We start from the raw sequence: 15,756 nt of genomic DNA, 5'->3' as shown, positions 1-15,756 counted from the left end.
GCAACATGTTACACTTACTGTAAGCATAAAAATTGGCATAATATGGGCGTGAAGGACAGTAACGCACAGTAAAATATCTTTGACAGTCAGAATCTACAAAAAATGTCTCATTGTCTATGTCAAATGTCTCAACTGCTCACATTTACTTACCAACTGCAATGAAGCACAGACAAGTGGTAGCAAAGGCAAGTTTGCTCCTCTGTCCCTTTATTTTGAAGTGGGACATTAACTCATTGGTCATCAATCTCAAACATTTTAAGAAATAGGATATCAAAATTAGACTGTTGGTGGATAATGGAAATGTTCACCCGTGTCGGAATACCTGATGGTCCAATGCCGACCTTTCAACCTCTCAAGGGAGTTTTTAGCTGTTATCGTGACATTCCACCTCAGGACAAGAAACAGGAGACATAGGTCTGTGATACATAGGTTTAATCTTAGTCACATGTAAAGTGGGATGTATACGTTGGGTATGGGGCAACAGAAGGCGAACAGCAGAGGGGGTAATTATCTTGGTGATGGGGAAAGGGCCAATAAAACGAGGGGAATGTTTGCAGGACTCTACCTGGAGGAGCAGATCCTGAGTGGACAGCCATACCTTCTGCCCAAGACTATAGCGGGGAGTGGTCCGCCTGTCGACGATACCTGGAGGTGGTCTTGAGAAGAGCAGACCAAGCTCTCTTCCAGGTACGCTGACAGCGGTGGACAAATATCTGGGCAGATGGTATGTTGACCTCTTCCTCTTGCTACGGGAAAAGCGGGGGCTGATAACCCACAGAGCACTCGAAGGGCAACAGTCCAGCGGCCGAGCAGGGAAGGGTGTTCAGGGCATACTCCACCCACACGAGTTGCTGGCTCCAGGTGGTGGGGTTGGCCGAGACGAGGCACCAAAGTGTTGTCTCCAGGTCCTGAATGGCACGCTCCGACTGGCCATTGGATTGGGGATGAAACCCGGAGGCTGGCCGACAACCCAATGAGTGTGCAGAACGCCTTCCGCAACAGGGACTAGAAATGAGGACAACGGTCAGAAACCATGTCCACCGGATGTCCATGGATCTGGAAGACGTGCTGATCCATGAGCTGGGCCATCTCCTTAGTAGAAGGTAGCTTGGGGAGGGGAATGAAATGGGCGGCTTTGAAAACCTGTCCACCACTGTGAGGATTGTGGTGTTTACGTCAGACGGAGGGAGACAATTGGCGAAGTCCAGAGATATATGTGACCAGGGACGGTGAGGGACAGGAAGAAGTTGAAGGAGGACAGCCGGAGCTTACCGTGGAGTCTTGTTCTGAGCACAGATGGTGCAGGCGGCGACGAACGCGGAGACGTCTGGAACGATGGCGTTGTCGCACAAAGGCGTTGTCGCACAAAGGCCAGGGTCCAACAAGAGCAAGGGTGGCAGGCAAGCCTGGATGAATGAGCCCATTCCAAGACAAGGGAGCGGCCAGCATCTGGGACAAACAACCCCCCCCCCACCCGGGCTCATGGACCTGGTTCTCTATTCCCCAGACGAGGGTAGCCACCAGGCACAAGGTAGGAAGAATGGTCTCGAGGGTGTAGAAGCGGGGAAATAGTGGTATGATAGTGCGTCCGGCTTAACATTAACATTCTTAGACGTACTGCTGACAGCGGTGTTACTGGGGGGCTGGAAGGCTGGAAGGCTACTGTCGTAGCCGGCTTCCTCACAGATAATCCACGGAATTGCTCCAGCAATGTATTCAAGACATAGTCATGGCTTTCTGCCAAGGTCTGGAATCCATCCAGAAGTCCTCGAAGTAACTATTCGTGTCTACCAATGGTGGCTCCTTGGGAGGAGATGGTGTTACGGAGCTGGTCCGAGTCTGCTGGGTCAGCCATGGCCACACTAAGTTGTTACTTTGGTGAGTAAAAATGAATGCTTCCTAACCTTTAAGCTAGTGGGGTCTTTTTAGGACAAGCATGGTCAATGATAAAGATTTCCGACAGGACTGTCAACACAACATAGGTGGCCAATGAATACCTGTACAGACATGGGTGCTCCACAATATTCCTTGAAAACCACAGGAATGAAGCCTCCATATCTACGTTTTAAGTGCCAAGTCAAATTTCTCTATAGCCTATTCTGTGCGCCCGTAACAGATCAGTTAGTATATATCATATCAGGTGATGTGCTTGAAAGAGATTTCAGGTAAACACGAAACAAAGCTCAGCCTCAGACAGTACACTCTTAGAAAAAAAGGTGCTATCTAGAACCTAAAAGGGTTATTCGGCTGTCTCCATAGAAAAACTTGTTGAATAACCCTTTTGGGTTCCATGTAGAACTCTTTCCACAGAGGCTTCTACATGTATCCCCAAATAATTCAAAATGGATCCAAAAAGGTTTTTCCTACGGGGACAGCTGAAGGAACCCTTTTGGAACTGTTATGTCTTTGTGTAGTCTGAATTGAAAAATTAACATCATACAAGTTAAGTGCTAAAACGTGTGTGTGTATGTACCAGAAGGCTCACTTTGGTCAGACACAGGAAGGTATAATTCTATTGGCATAGGATGTTGACACTTAGTCTGGTTATCCAAGGTCAGTCATGACTAGGGCTGTGGTGGTCACGAAATTTTGTCAGCGAGCCACTGGTGCTTCCTGCTTTAATTTTTGCTTGTAAGCACGAATCAGGAGGATAGAATTATGGTCCGGTTTGCCAAATGGAGGGTGAGGGAGAGCTTTGTATGCATCTCCGTGTGTGGATTAAATGTGGTCTAGAGTTTTTTTTCACCTCTAGTTGCACATGTGACAAGGTGGGAGAAAAGATGCAAAAAGGATTTAAGTTTGCCTGCGTTAAAGTCCCTGGCCACTAGGAGCGTTTCTAAATGTGCATTTTCTTATTTCATTATTGCCTTATACAGCTCGTTGAGTGTGGTCTTAGTGCCAGCATCGGTTTGTGGTGGTAAATAGATGGCTACGAATAATTTAGATGAGAACTCTCTTAGTAGATAGTGTGGTCTTCAGCTTATCATGAGGTATTCTAGTTATTGACACATAGACACACACCCCGCCCCTCGTCTTACCAGACATAGCTGCTCTGTCCTGCCGATACACAGAGATGCTAACCAGCTCTATATTATACGTGTCGTCGTTCAGCCATGTCTCGGTGAAACATAAGATATTACTGTTTTAAATGTCCCGTTGGTAGGATAGTCTTAATCGTAGATCGTCCAGTTTGTTTTCTAATGATTGCACGTTGGCCAATAATACCAAGGGTGTAAACCACCAAACCACTTGAACTACAATAACATTATCAGTAACAGTTACATAATTTTTTTATTCTTGCTTTGACTGTGATATGTGGTTGTTTATCTACCTTAGTTGAATGCACTGACTGTAAATTGCTCTGGATGAGTGTCTGCTGAATGACCAAAATGTAAAGTAAAAACAAACAATTGCAAAGCATGCTGGGTATTATTTAATGACCTCCACCCCAAACAAGTACAAATGTGACCGACCTGTTCGATTCGGTCTTATGTCGTTTTCTTTTTTACATTGTTTTAAAAGTAAAGAAATGGCATATCATACACTATTGTAGAGGAACAATGGAAAAGTAATTCTGCTTTGAATGTTCAAATGTGTAATCACATGCTCCACTAAGTCAGTTATTTATCTTATACCTTGTCCTTGTGGTAAAAAATTATGTGGGTAAAACAAAGCACAAATTAAAAGTATGGTTTTCAGAGCATCATAGCACCATTAAGTGCAAAAATTTGACTTACCCAGTTGCTGCCCACTTTTTGGAAGAAAACCACTCGATTTCGTCCCTACGTTATATTGGCATCACACATGTCACCCTCCCTAGGAGAGGGGGTGACATCGACAATTTATTGATAAAACGAGAGGCTACCTGGATCTTTAATTTAAAAACTCTTGCTCCCTTCGGGCTCAACGTAGACATTGATCTGAAGCCATTCTTGTGATTCTGCTATTCATTGTAAATATTTGTAGGCCTATGTAGCAAAATTGTATCTATGATCATATGCTATCCATTCATGTTTTAAGTATGTTATTTTTATATCTGAGAATGAACCAATGATATCAGGCCACACCCGGCCATGACTACAGACACCTGTGTGTGTCCTTTGACACTATATACTGTAAACTCGTCACCCCGCAGTATTTGTCATTATACCCTGATGAAGACAGCTTTCCTGTCGAAACGTTGGTTATTAGGTTATTCAATTATTGCCTCTGACCTCCTAGAGTGTGCGGCTCTCCTTTAATTTTTCAAACCTTAGCTTTTTAACAGTACACTTTAACTTGCAATGAAAATTACTTTCTGACTGAATAGAAACGTACAATAACTAAAAATGTAGCTAGCTAGACTCTCTTACCCGTATACATGGATGAACGCTTCTCCCTCTGTCACGGATGCCATGGTTGCCCTTAGTTTGAAGATGTATAAAACACCCGTCTCCGGATTACAACAGCCTTCTGTGTGTCCTCTTTTCTAGTTTCTCCACATATTTGCAATCAAACGCCTGAATTTTCTCCACCTCCTTAGCTATCATACTCTGCTTACATTCCAACCCATCCATTATCTCAGCCAATCATGACTAGCGGGAAGGTTCATGTCTTTTTCCGTGGCTAAACCAACTAGGCTCATAATTTAACAATTGTATTCGTATTTACAGATGGCATACAAGTTTGTTCTTAAGGCACATGAAAGTTCACATGTTCCAGAAAGCATTTCTGCCAAAAAACGCATTTTGATTTAAAAAAAATATATATTTACGTTCAAATGCCTCTCATGTGAAGTAGTGACGCGAGACATACGCCTAGGGTCCTGAAACCAGTCACAAATGTTCATCGGTCCGGACGAGACGAAATCTAGACTAATCATAGACATCTAGGCTACGGTTCACAAGTTTGAACAGCACAGTATAGTACCGCACAGTTTAGTACAGTAGAGCACAGTAGAGCACAGTAGAGTACAGTTGAGTACAGTATGGTACGGTACAGGACAGTAGAGTTTTATTTACATTTACATTTAAGTCATTTAGCAGACGCTCTTATCCAGAGCGACTTACAAATTGGTGCGTTCACCTTAAGACATCCAGTGGAACAGCCACTTTACAATAGTGCATCTAAATCTTTTAAGGGGGGTGAGAAGGATTACTTTATCCTATCCTAGGTATTCCTGAAAGAGGTGGGGTTTCAGGTGTCTCCGGAAGGTGGTGATTGACTCCGCTGTCCTGGCGTCGTGAGGGAGTTTGTTCCACCATTGGGGGGCCAGAGCAGCGAACAGTTTTGACTGGGCTGCGCGGGAACTGTACTTCCTCAGTGGTAGGGAGGCGAGCAGGCCAGAGGTGGATGAACGCAGTGCCCTTGTTTGGGTGTAGGGCCTGATCAGAGCCTGGAGGTACTGAGGTGCCGTTCCCCTCACAGCTCCGTAGGCAAGCACCATGGTCTTGTAGCGGATGCGAGCTTCAACTGGAAGCCAGTGGAGAGAGCGGAGGAGCGGGGTGACGTGAGAGAACTTGGGAAGGTTGAACACCAGACGGGCTGCGGCGTTCTGGATGAGTTGTAGGGGTTTAATGGCACAGGCAGGGAGCCCAGCCAACAGCGAGTTGCAGTAATCCAGACGGGAGATGACAAGTGCCTGGATTAGGACCTGCGCTGCTTCCTGTGTGAGGCAGGGTCGTACTCTGCGGATGTTGTAGAGCATGAACCTACAAGAACGGGCCACCGCCTTGATGTTAGTTGAGAACGACAGGGTGTTGTCCAGGATCACGCCAAGGTTCTTAGCGCTCTGGGAGGAGGACACAATGGAGTTGTCAACCGTGATGGCGAGATCATGGAACGGGCAGTCCTTCCCCGGGAGGAAGAGCAGCTCCGTCTTGCCGAGGTTCAGCTTGAGGTGGTGATCCGTCATCCACACTGATATGTCTGCCAGACATGCAGAGATGCGATTCGCCACCTGGTCATCAGAAGGGGGAAAGGAGAAGATTAATTGTGTGTCGTCTGCATAGCAATGATAGGAGAGACCATGTGAGGTTATGACAGAGCCAAGTGACTTGGTGTATAGCGAGAATAGGAGAGGGCCTAGAACAGAGCCCTGGGGGACGCCAGTGGTGAGAGCGCGTGGTGAGGAGACAGATTCTCGCCACGCCACCTGGTAGGAGCGACCTGTCAGGTAGGACGCAATCAGCGTGGGCCGCGCCGGGAGATGCCCAACTCGGAGAGGGTGGAGAGGAGGATCTGATGGTTCACAGTATCGAAGGCAGCCGATAGGTCTAGAAGGATGAGAGCAGAGGAGAGAGAGTTAGCTTTAGCAGTGCGGAGGGCCTCCGTGATACAGAGAAGAGCAGTCTCAGTTGAATGACTAGTCTTGAAACCTGACTGATTTGGATCAAGAAGGTCATTCTGAGAGAGATAGCGGGAGAGCTGGCCAAGGACGGCACGTTCAAGAGTTTTGGAGAGAAAAGAAAGAAGGGATACTGGTCTGTAGTTGTTGACATCGGAGGGATCGAGTGTAGGTTTTTTCAGAAGGGGTGCAACTCTCGCTCTCTTGAAGACTATTTAGCAGAGTACAGTACAATATGGTACAGTACAGTACAGTAGAGTTTATTTCAGTAGAGTACAGTACAGTAGAGTTTAATTCAGTAGAGCAGAGTACATTAGAGTAAAGTAGGGTACAATACAGTTCATTATTCTGTTCCATACTCTCCTGTGCTGTACTGTACTCTACTGTACTGAACTATACTTTACTGTATTCTATTGTGCTCTACTGTATCATATATTGTACTATACTGTACTATACTATACTCTACTCTCCTTTTCTGTTCTGTTCTGTTCTCTACTCTACTGTCCTCTACTGTACTGTGCTGTACTGTGCTGTCCGAACATAGACGTCTATGTTTGTGACTAATCAAGGCCAGCCCACACCGGACCTAATCTGAACCAATTATAGACGTCTATGTTTGGGCCAAATATAGGCTAGTCCAGACTGGACGTCTGTGGACGTTGAAATTAAGGCCGGTGTGGACCGCACAAAATAAATAGCTTAAAAAAAGACTTCCAAAAGACCTCGACATTGGTCCGTGCTTAGTGCATTCTGTCATAAGGGAACTACCCTGTAAATCATGACATTTTCTAGTACATTAGCTGATAGAATATTTGAGTTAAAAAAACAGCATACATGCACTGTCCTTCTTTCACTAACCCTCATTCTCACCTCCTCTTTCTTCCTCTCTCTGCCTCCCCTCCCCTCTCTCTATATCTCTCTTTCTCTCTCCTTCACCTCTCTCTGTTTCTGTGTCTCTCTCTCTCCCAGTATGTCCAGGATGGAGCGACAGTGTTGGTGGTGTTTACCGGTATGGAGCTGCCTGCTCCAGACTTTCTCAGCCCATAGTGACTTTTACACATCCATCGGTGAGGCTCCTCCCTCTCCTATGAAATAGAAACCGGTTTGGTCTGCCCTCACTGCTCCAATGAAATAAATTCTCCGGCTGTCTGAAATGTCAAGCACATACTGTGATTGTTATCTACCCGGAAGTTGAATTATACTGTACACAATGTATTCCTTATCTCTATGTGTATTATTGGTTTAGATAAACTTAAAATAAAGTTTGATAATGTGTGTGTGTGTGTATTTTCACCCCTTAGGTCACATGACAGATCTGTTGTACACAGAGAAAGACTTCACAGAAGGATTATATCACGGCAGAAGAGAAGAAGCTGAAGCAGGTCAAACTGTGAGTGTCCAGACACACATGCACACGCACGCTCACACACACACACACACACACACACACACACACACACACACACACACACACACACACACACACACACACACACACACACACACACACACACACACACACACACACACACACACACACACACACACACACACAAACAGAGTTGCTGAATTGCGTCTCTTCTCCCAAACCCTCTCCTAGGTGGGCAGAGAAGCTGGATGTGTTGTCAGCCACAGCCATGCAGGATCCCGAGGGCTTCCTGGGACACCCGGTCAACGCCTTCAAACTGATGAAGAGGCTGAACACAGAATGGGGAGACCTGGAGAGCCTGGTGCTGAAGGACACCACAGACGGTTAGACATTATTACACAATGAGGGTCACATTAGAAGGAATGAAAAGGATGTTGAAAGTAGTCACAAAACAGCAACGACAGATAAGTGTGAATCTTAAAGATTTGCTGCAATGTTTGTTTGTCTTTTGTATACTCACAGTGAGCATCCTCATCAATGATCAATCAATCTCTATCTTTCTATCAGGCTTCATCTCTAACCTAACCTTCCAGAGGAAACACTTCCTTACAGACGAGGACCAGACAGGCGCAGCCAAGGCCCTTCTCAGACTTTAGGACACTTACAGGCTGTATACCAACATAATCTCTACAGGAGACCTGCCAGGTAAGGGGTTAGGGAGCGCTAGAGAGAGAACTTGAGGCCTTTTGTAATTTGTACATTTGTAACCACTGACTCATCCACAGGAGTGATGCACAAGAGCCCTATGACGGTGGAGGACTGCTTTAAGCTGGGGAAGATTGCCTACAGCGAGGTGGACTACTACCACACTGAGCTGTGGATGGAACAGGCCCTGAAGCAACTGGACGAAGGAGAGGAGTCCACCATGGACAAGGTTACCGTGCTGGACTACCTCAGCTATGCCATCTACCAGCAGGGAGAGCTAGGCAGGGCCCTGGAGCTCACCAAGAGGCTGCTCATACTGGGTGAGATACCCTAACATGGCTCAGAATTAAACTAGGCACACTGGGGCTGGGGTCAAACTTAGGACACACAAAGAAAGTTAAAGGAGTGAAAATGAGAGCACACTGAAGGACCTGAACTGTTAACAAGTGCTGAGGGAATATGATGCCCTCCAGGTGAATCATTGAACAACAGATACTGTCCTGTATGCCCAGCATAAACTGGGATAGAGGATTACTCATAAAATGTCCCAGGTGGCAGTAGGATCTGAAGTTAGTCATCCAGATAGTCAGTAGCGCTGAGCATGAATCTTAAAAATGAGATGAAGTTTTTCTTGTCTTGTTACTGTATAAGCATCAGCATTTCATCTCACTGTCCCCTCTCTCTCTCTCCTCACTCCAGACCCGGAACACCAGCGTGCCAACGGCAACCTGAAGTACTTTGAGTTTCAACTGATAAAGCAGATGAAGACCCAGGCCAAGGAGGCCCAGAAGGCCCAGAATGAGGGCAAGGGGCGAACGAAGAGACAGACGAGTGATGCCCCAAGGAGAAGATGCGCTTCCGGGAGCCTGTCCCAGAGAGGGAGATTTATGACATGCTCTGTCGTGGGGAGGGCATCAACCTGGTGAGGAGGAGTTACTCACACACACAGTGAAAGGTTGAGCTCATATAAATGGGTTTAGAGTGTGTCATGTGGTTGTGCATATGTGTGTATGTTAGTTGAACACAAGTTGTCGTCATCAAAGAGCAACGTCCAGTTTCTAGCTCCATCTCTTCTTGTGTCTTTATCTCTATGTCAATCTATCTGTCAATCTATCTGTCTTCTTACCTCCACCCTCCCCATCTCTGCCTTGTAGACCCCCCGCAGACAGAGACGGCTTTTCTGCCATTACTATGACAACCACAGTCACCCCAAGTACCTGTTGAGCCCGGTGAAGCAGGAGGACGAGTGGGACCGGCCCTACATCGTCCGTTACCATGACATCATCTCTCACAGCGAGATCAAGAAGGTCGAAGAGCTGGCCAAGGCCAGGGTAAGTTCCACTCTCTGTCGGGTATGTGTGTGTGTGTTACATTGAGGTAATAAGGGTTCAGAAGGGTGTCATGGCCACACAGAAGTGTGTGATGGAAGGGTTTCATGGTCCTACAGAAGTGTAATTTCTGTGTCGTTGCTCTGGGGTAATCAAGATACTCATACTAGTAACTGTCTGACCAGCTGCAGCTGTGTATCTGCAGCTTGGAGGCCATTGGAAGGCAGAACGAATGGGCAATGTTAATGCTAAACATAAACACTCTTGACACAGTATGCATTGATCGAGTTAATGAAAAATGGACTTATATCAAAGACCCATGAAAGTGTAGGTAGGTTGAGCCCTTTAAGCCCACCCAGAGCAGAGGCTGGTGCATGGAGTTGGGCGATGAAGGTGGTATCAGGATATCCTGTAAACCCCGTCTCCCTGGCTTACAGCTCCGCCGGGCCACCATCTCCAACCCCATCACTGGTGTGCTCGAGACTGCCCCCTACAGGATCAACGTATGGGTGTACAGATGTAGTTGTTTATATTAACATAGTTCCTTTTGGCCAACTAAGGGTGCGTCAGGAGCAGTCCTTTCACAAATCCTCTGTTCCTTTTATCACTAATGTAATCACTAGTTTAGCATTCTCCTAATCTACAGCATAAACCATTAAGTGATTACTAACCTTGGGTGAAAGGACTGGCCCTGAAACAACCCCTGGCATAATGTCGGAATAACATTGACCAGATCTGCTTATCTTTCTCCTCTTTCTGTTTCTTTCACTTCCCGTTTCCCTCTACTTCCTATATTGTTGTGTTGTTATGTTACACCTCTCTCCCTTTCTTTTGTTTCCTTCCTTGTTTTTTCTTGTGCCCGGGGAACTAGCTAAGGCGTGCCACAGTACATGACCCTCTAACTGGGAAACTCACCACGGCCCTGTACAGAGTCTCCAAGAGGTAAGGGGTCAAAGGGCATAATACATTAGGGGCTCCAGAGACTCCCCATCGCCTCTGGTCTCTATCCATCTCATACCACCCTGACCTGCATCCCCAGGATGTCCTATCCATGTTTCGGCAGGTCTTTGAGTATATAGGGCCACCTCACCACCTTTTCCTGCAGTGAATCTCTCTCTCTCTCTCTCTCTCTCTCTCTCTCTCTCTCTCTCTCTCATATGTATATATATATATATATATATATATATATATATATATATATATATATATATATATATATATGATCCTGTTGAACAGTGAGTGCCCCCTTGTGGTGATCTAATACACACACAACTCAAATCTATGGTCAGACTACTGATTGTAGGGGAACATGCCAGTCTTAAGATACTTTTTAAAAAACTTCCTCTTTTTAATAATAGAACCAACCATTCCACCACCCCACATCACTTTGTTTTTTCTGTCCCTGCCTATTACTGCAAATTAGTGCTTATTTGTGTGTGTGTTTGCTAGAGTGTGTGCATGTGTGTGTCTGTCTGTGTCTGCTTCTGTGTGTTCGTGTGGAAGTATGTGCAACTGTGTGTGTGGTGAACTGAGCGTGAACCTCATTTGAATTGACAACGAGGTCAAAGTGGGAGAGCAGTCATAGCAGGGGAGAGAATTTGTAGGAAGAGAGCCTTTTTGACCTAACCAGCACTGTATCATGTCCAATTCATTGTTTTACTGTCTTCACTCCCCCAACAGCAACTTCTAATAAATCAATTTACTGAGACATCACATAGACTAACACTCATCTTAGTTTGATTTTCAGTATTAAGTAATACAGATAGTGTATTGCACTGGGGAGGATGAGTCATTTTATTGGCTGAGAGATTCAATAATGTATCTAATAAAAATGTATGGTGTGTGGAGAACAGATGTCTGAACCCAAGCCTTTGGCCTGGACCTCATCCCGATGCCGTAAACTCAAACTCCAGCCTCCTGGCCTTGAAAACATTGCGACCACAATTGCTACAACTCTCACTTCACGCAGTGTATGGCAAATCTATTAAGCAGAGAATCCACCATTTGAATGATATTGTCTGTGGTTTTACCATTTTTATTTGCACACTGAGGCTTGTGGTGCATGACCCAGAAAAACGAAAAAATTGTTGTGGACCATAAAATGAGAGATCTAAGAAATTGTGATGTCTTCATATGATACATGAAAGAAGTCATTGCCATGACACCCAGTCAGAATGGCTCTCTCCCTATTGGAGTGGGCAGTTTATACTACTGGGCCTGGGTGGATGGTGAAAGACTCTCCTTTGGTGCCCCTTAAGTCATCAACCAAGCCGGTGACCTCCAGAATTGTCCCAGGCCACATGATTTTTTATATTTTTCATTGAACCCTTATTTAACTAGGCAAGACAGTTAAGAACAAATTCTTCTTTACAATGACGGCCTTACCAAAAGGCAAAAGGCCTGATGTGGGGACGAGGGCTAGGATTCAAAATAAAAAATACTATAAAAACATAGGACAAATCACACATCACGACAAGAGAGACAACACAGCACTACATAAAGAGAGATCTAAAGACAACAACATAGCAAGGCAGCAACACATGACAACATGGTAGCTACACAACATGGCAGCAGCACATCATGGTAGCAGCACAAAACATGGTACACACATTATTGGGTACAGACAGCAGCACAAAGGGCAAGAAGGTAGAGACAACAATACATTACACGAAGCAGCCACAACTGTCAGTAAGAGTGTCCATGATTAAGTCTTTGAATGAAAGGATGGCTCACATTATGACTGCAAACTGAAAGCTTTGACCTATAGAAGGCATACGTTCTTGAAAAGTAGATAAAGATTCAGCAGTAGCTTGCAGCATGGTTTGTCTAGTTTCTCTCTCTTCTATACTGTTCATCAGTAATAACTACTGTCCTATAGTGACTCTACTGCCCCCCTGTGACAATTTATATACCCTGTATTTGACCTGTTTTCCATGAACCCCTGTGTCCTTCCCCTGTCCCAGTGCTGACAGCATATGAACACCCATCGATTGACCAGATCAACCAGCGGATTGAGGACCTCACAGGACTGGCGATGGACACTGCAGAAGAGTTGCAGGTAATATGTGTTTGTTTGTGTCATTGTTTGGGATTGTTGACGGTTACTTTTCCAAAATTAATGATCTCACGATTCAAATTTTTGTTGCTTTTCAGGTTGCAAACTACGGTGTGGGAGGGCAGTATGAGCCACACTTTGACTTTGGACGGGTTAGTATTGCCCTGCAGCCCTGATTTATAACTGGACACATTATTGCTGTAAGACGTTTTTGGATTACACATAGGATGTGCCATTTTTGATTTTCATATTGATCATGTCATGATAACCTAGTCTCTCTCTCTCTACAGAAAGATGAGCCTGATGCCTTTAAAGAGCTGGGAACTGGAAACCGCATAGCAACCTGGCTCTTTTATGTGAGTATCTCTATATGCATGGGACTGTTTCCGTCTTTACCCCCACCACACCTAAAATAAATACATTAGGGCAGATTCCAATCAGATAATAGTGGATGACTAGTTCTTGTTTTCTCGATTCTAGATGAGTGATGTGGCAGCAGGAGGAGCTACAGTTTTCACAGATGTGGGTGCTGTAGTATGGCCGAAAAAGGTGACTAAATGCTTATGAGTGTGTATATTTGCGGCCAATGTGTATGAGCGTAGTTACATCATTCCCTGTAACCTCTCTGTGCTGTGTGTGTGATGTATTACAGGGGACTGCAGTGTTCTGGTACAACCTGTTTCCCAGTGGAGAGGGAGATTACAGTAGACACGCAGCCTGCCCAGTACTGGTGGGCAACAAGTGGGGTGAGTTTGTGTATTGAAACCACCTAAATGAATCTCTGTAAGTACTGTAGACATTTTACCAAACCAGGCTATGGCAGCTAACATCTTTCTCTATCCTCCTTGTCAACCTCAGTATCAAACAAATGGATCCATGAACGAGGGCAGGAGTTCAGACGACCCTGTGGCCTGAATGAGACTGCATGATGAAGGGTGAAGGCTTTCCTTCCACACCCCTTCTCCTCTTTCCCGTTGTTCCTCTTGAACCCCGGGACCTGAGAATACTTCTGCTAACACTTCAGTCTATGAAAAGAGGGCCATGGGCATCCCTCCTCCTCCTCTTCCTCCCTCCCTCATTTGCTCCTTACCCCCACTCTGTTCCCCTCTGAGGCCAGGGTGTTTCGGGGCTTGCAGTTTGGACAGTATTAGTGGTGTTCTGACTGACATGGTGCCCTCAAGGCTGTTGGATATGTCTCAAATGAACACGTTGTGTGTTCATCCTTATGACTTAGTTTTCACTCTTTATGGACTGTGACTCTTTATGAAATGGTTATGTCAGAGTGAAGGTTCTGGAGATGACTGCAAGTCTAGCTCTGTTCTAGTGTAATTCATATATAGTCTCTGCTCCTCTCTACGTGAATTAGTCCATAGTAAGCCATGGACTTTTTTGTCAATTCAGGTCAATGTTCACTCAACGTCTTATGTCAAGTCACTCCAGTTTGTACTAACATAACTCTTTCACAAACACACCACACACACACAGACATACACTCCAACACTCCCACGTACTGCACAGACAATCTTATCTGATGTTTATCTGTTTATAGCTTGGGGTGTAATTTGTTTATTGTTTTTCTTTATGCAATACTATCTGGGGGCCTCAAGGAAGAAAGATTATATTTATATCTGATAAAATTCACCCATTTTGTGTTAATGTCCTTTCAAATGTGCAGGAATCTTTTTGGAAGTGTGAAATTCATGTTTTCTACAGAAATCAAGTATATTGCTGCCCACCTGAGTGATGTTTTTATTTTTTATTCTCATTTGTTGACCTGGGTATTTTGTAGGCCATTTTCACTCAAATACCCGAAAGAAGTAGGCTTTGATGATTTATAAAAGCATCTCTGGATGTGAGAGATGCTATGTACTCTCTCATGCAAAGAAAGTGTGTGTTTAGGGCCTCCCGAGTGGCACTGCATCGCATTGCTAGCTGTGCCACTAGAGATTCTGGGTTCGAGTCCAGGCTCTGTCGCAGTTGGCTACAGGGATATCATTGCGCACTAGCGACTCCTGTGGCGGGCCGGGCGCAGTGCACGCTGACACGGTTGCCAGGTGTACAGTGTTTCCTCCGACACATTGGTGCGGCTGGCTTCTGGGTTGGCTGGGCATTGTGTCAAGAAGCAGTGCGGTTTGGTTGGGTTGTGTTTGGGAGGACGCATGGCTCTCGACCTTCGCCTCTCCCGAGTCCGTACAGGAGTTGCAGCGATGAGACAAGACTGTAACTACTATCAATTGGATACCACGAAATTGGGGAGAAAAAAGGGGTGAAAAATGTGTGTTTACATGAGAGACGTGTTTGTTGTCAGCTGTTGGAACACGGGGCCACATCAGAACATTGGCCTGCTTGATTGGAAGAGGGGATGCTTTTATGGAACAGTTAGGGAGAAGGCCTCGCTGTGCGTTTGTGAATGATAGAGTGTGTTTGGTTTAATCAGAAATACATTATTGTGTGTGTGTGTGTGCATACGCATGTGTGTTAAGTCACTGCTAGGACCTGCTTGCAGAATCACCAGAATCATATTCCTTAGGTCTCCAATGTTGGAAGTAACAGTGTCCAAACCTGGGAATCAAATTCCAAGAGCAATGTCTTCTCGTCCTAATGACTTCAGTTATGCTGTGGTGTCCTATAGCACCTCTGTGTGTACTCAGATGTGAAAGCACTTATTGTTCCAGAATGTATTTTCACGGATGATAGCATTTGAAACTCTGAGTTATCATTACAACAATATAACTATCCATCTTACAATCATACTGATATTATATTAATGAAACAAATACTTATCCTCCTGCCTGCCTGCCTGCCTGCCTGCCTGCCTGCCTGCCTGCCTGCCTGCCTGCGTGCGTGCGTATGTGTGTGTGTGTGTGTGCGCGCGCGCCTGTGTGTGTGTGTGCGTCTGTGTGCGTGTGCGCCTGTGTACATGTGCGCCTGTGTGTGTGTGCGTGTGCGCCTGTGTGTGTGCGTGTGCGCCTGT

At 45.4% G+C, this 15,756-nt stretch overlaps 1 pseudogene; it reads left to right on the top strand.

Moving 5' to 3' along the window:
- Positions 1-1,482: 1,482 nt before the first annotated feature.
- LOC115113862 (prolyl 4-hydroxylase subunit alpha-1-like) lies at positions 1,483-14,591 on the top strand (annotated as a pseudogene).
- The last annotated feature ends 1,165 nt before the right edge of the window (positions 14,592-15,756 follow it).

The sequence above is a fragment of the Oncorhynchus nerka genome, linkage group LG28 (assembly GCF_034236695.1).
Source record: "Oncorhynchus nerka isolate Pitt River linkage group LG28, Oner_Uvic_2.0, whole genome shotgun sequence".
Lineage (NCBI taxonomy): Eukaryota > Metazoa > Chordata > Actinopteri > Salmoniformes > Salmonidae > Oncorhynchus > Oncorhynchus nerka.
The sequence above is the reverse complement of the archived record's forward strand: the minus strand, read 5'-3'. Positions and strand labels throughout refer to the sequence as shown.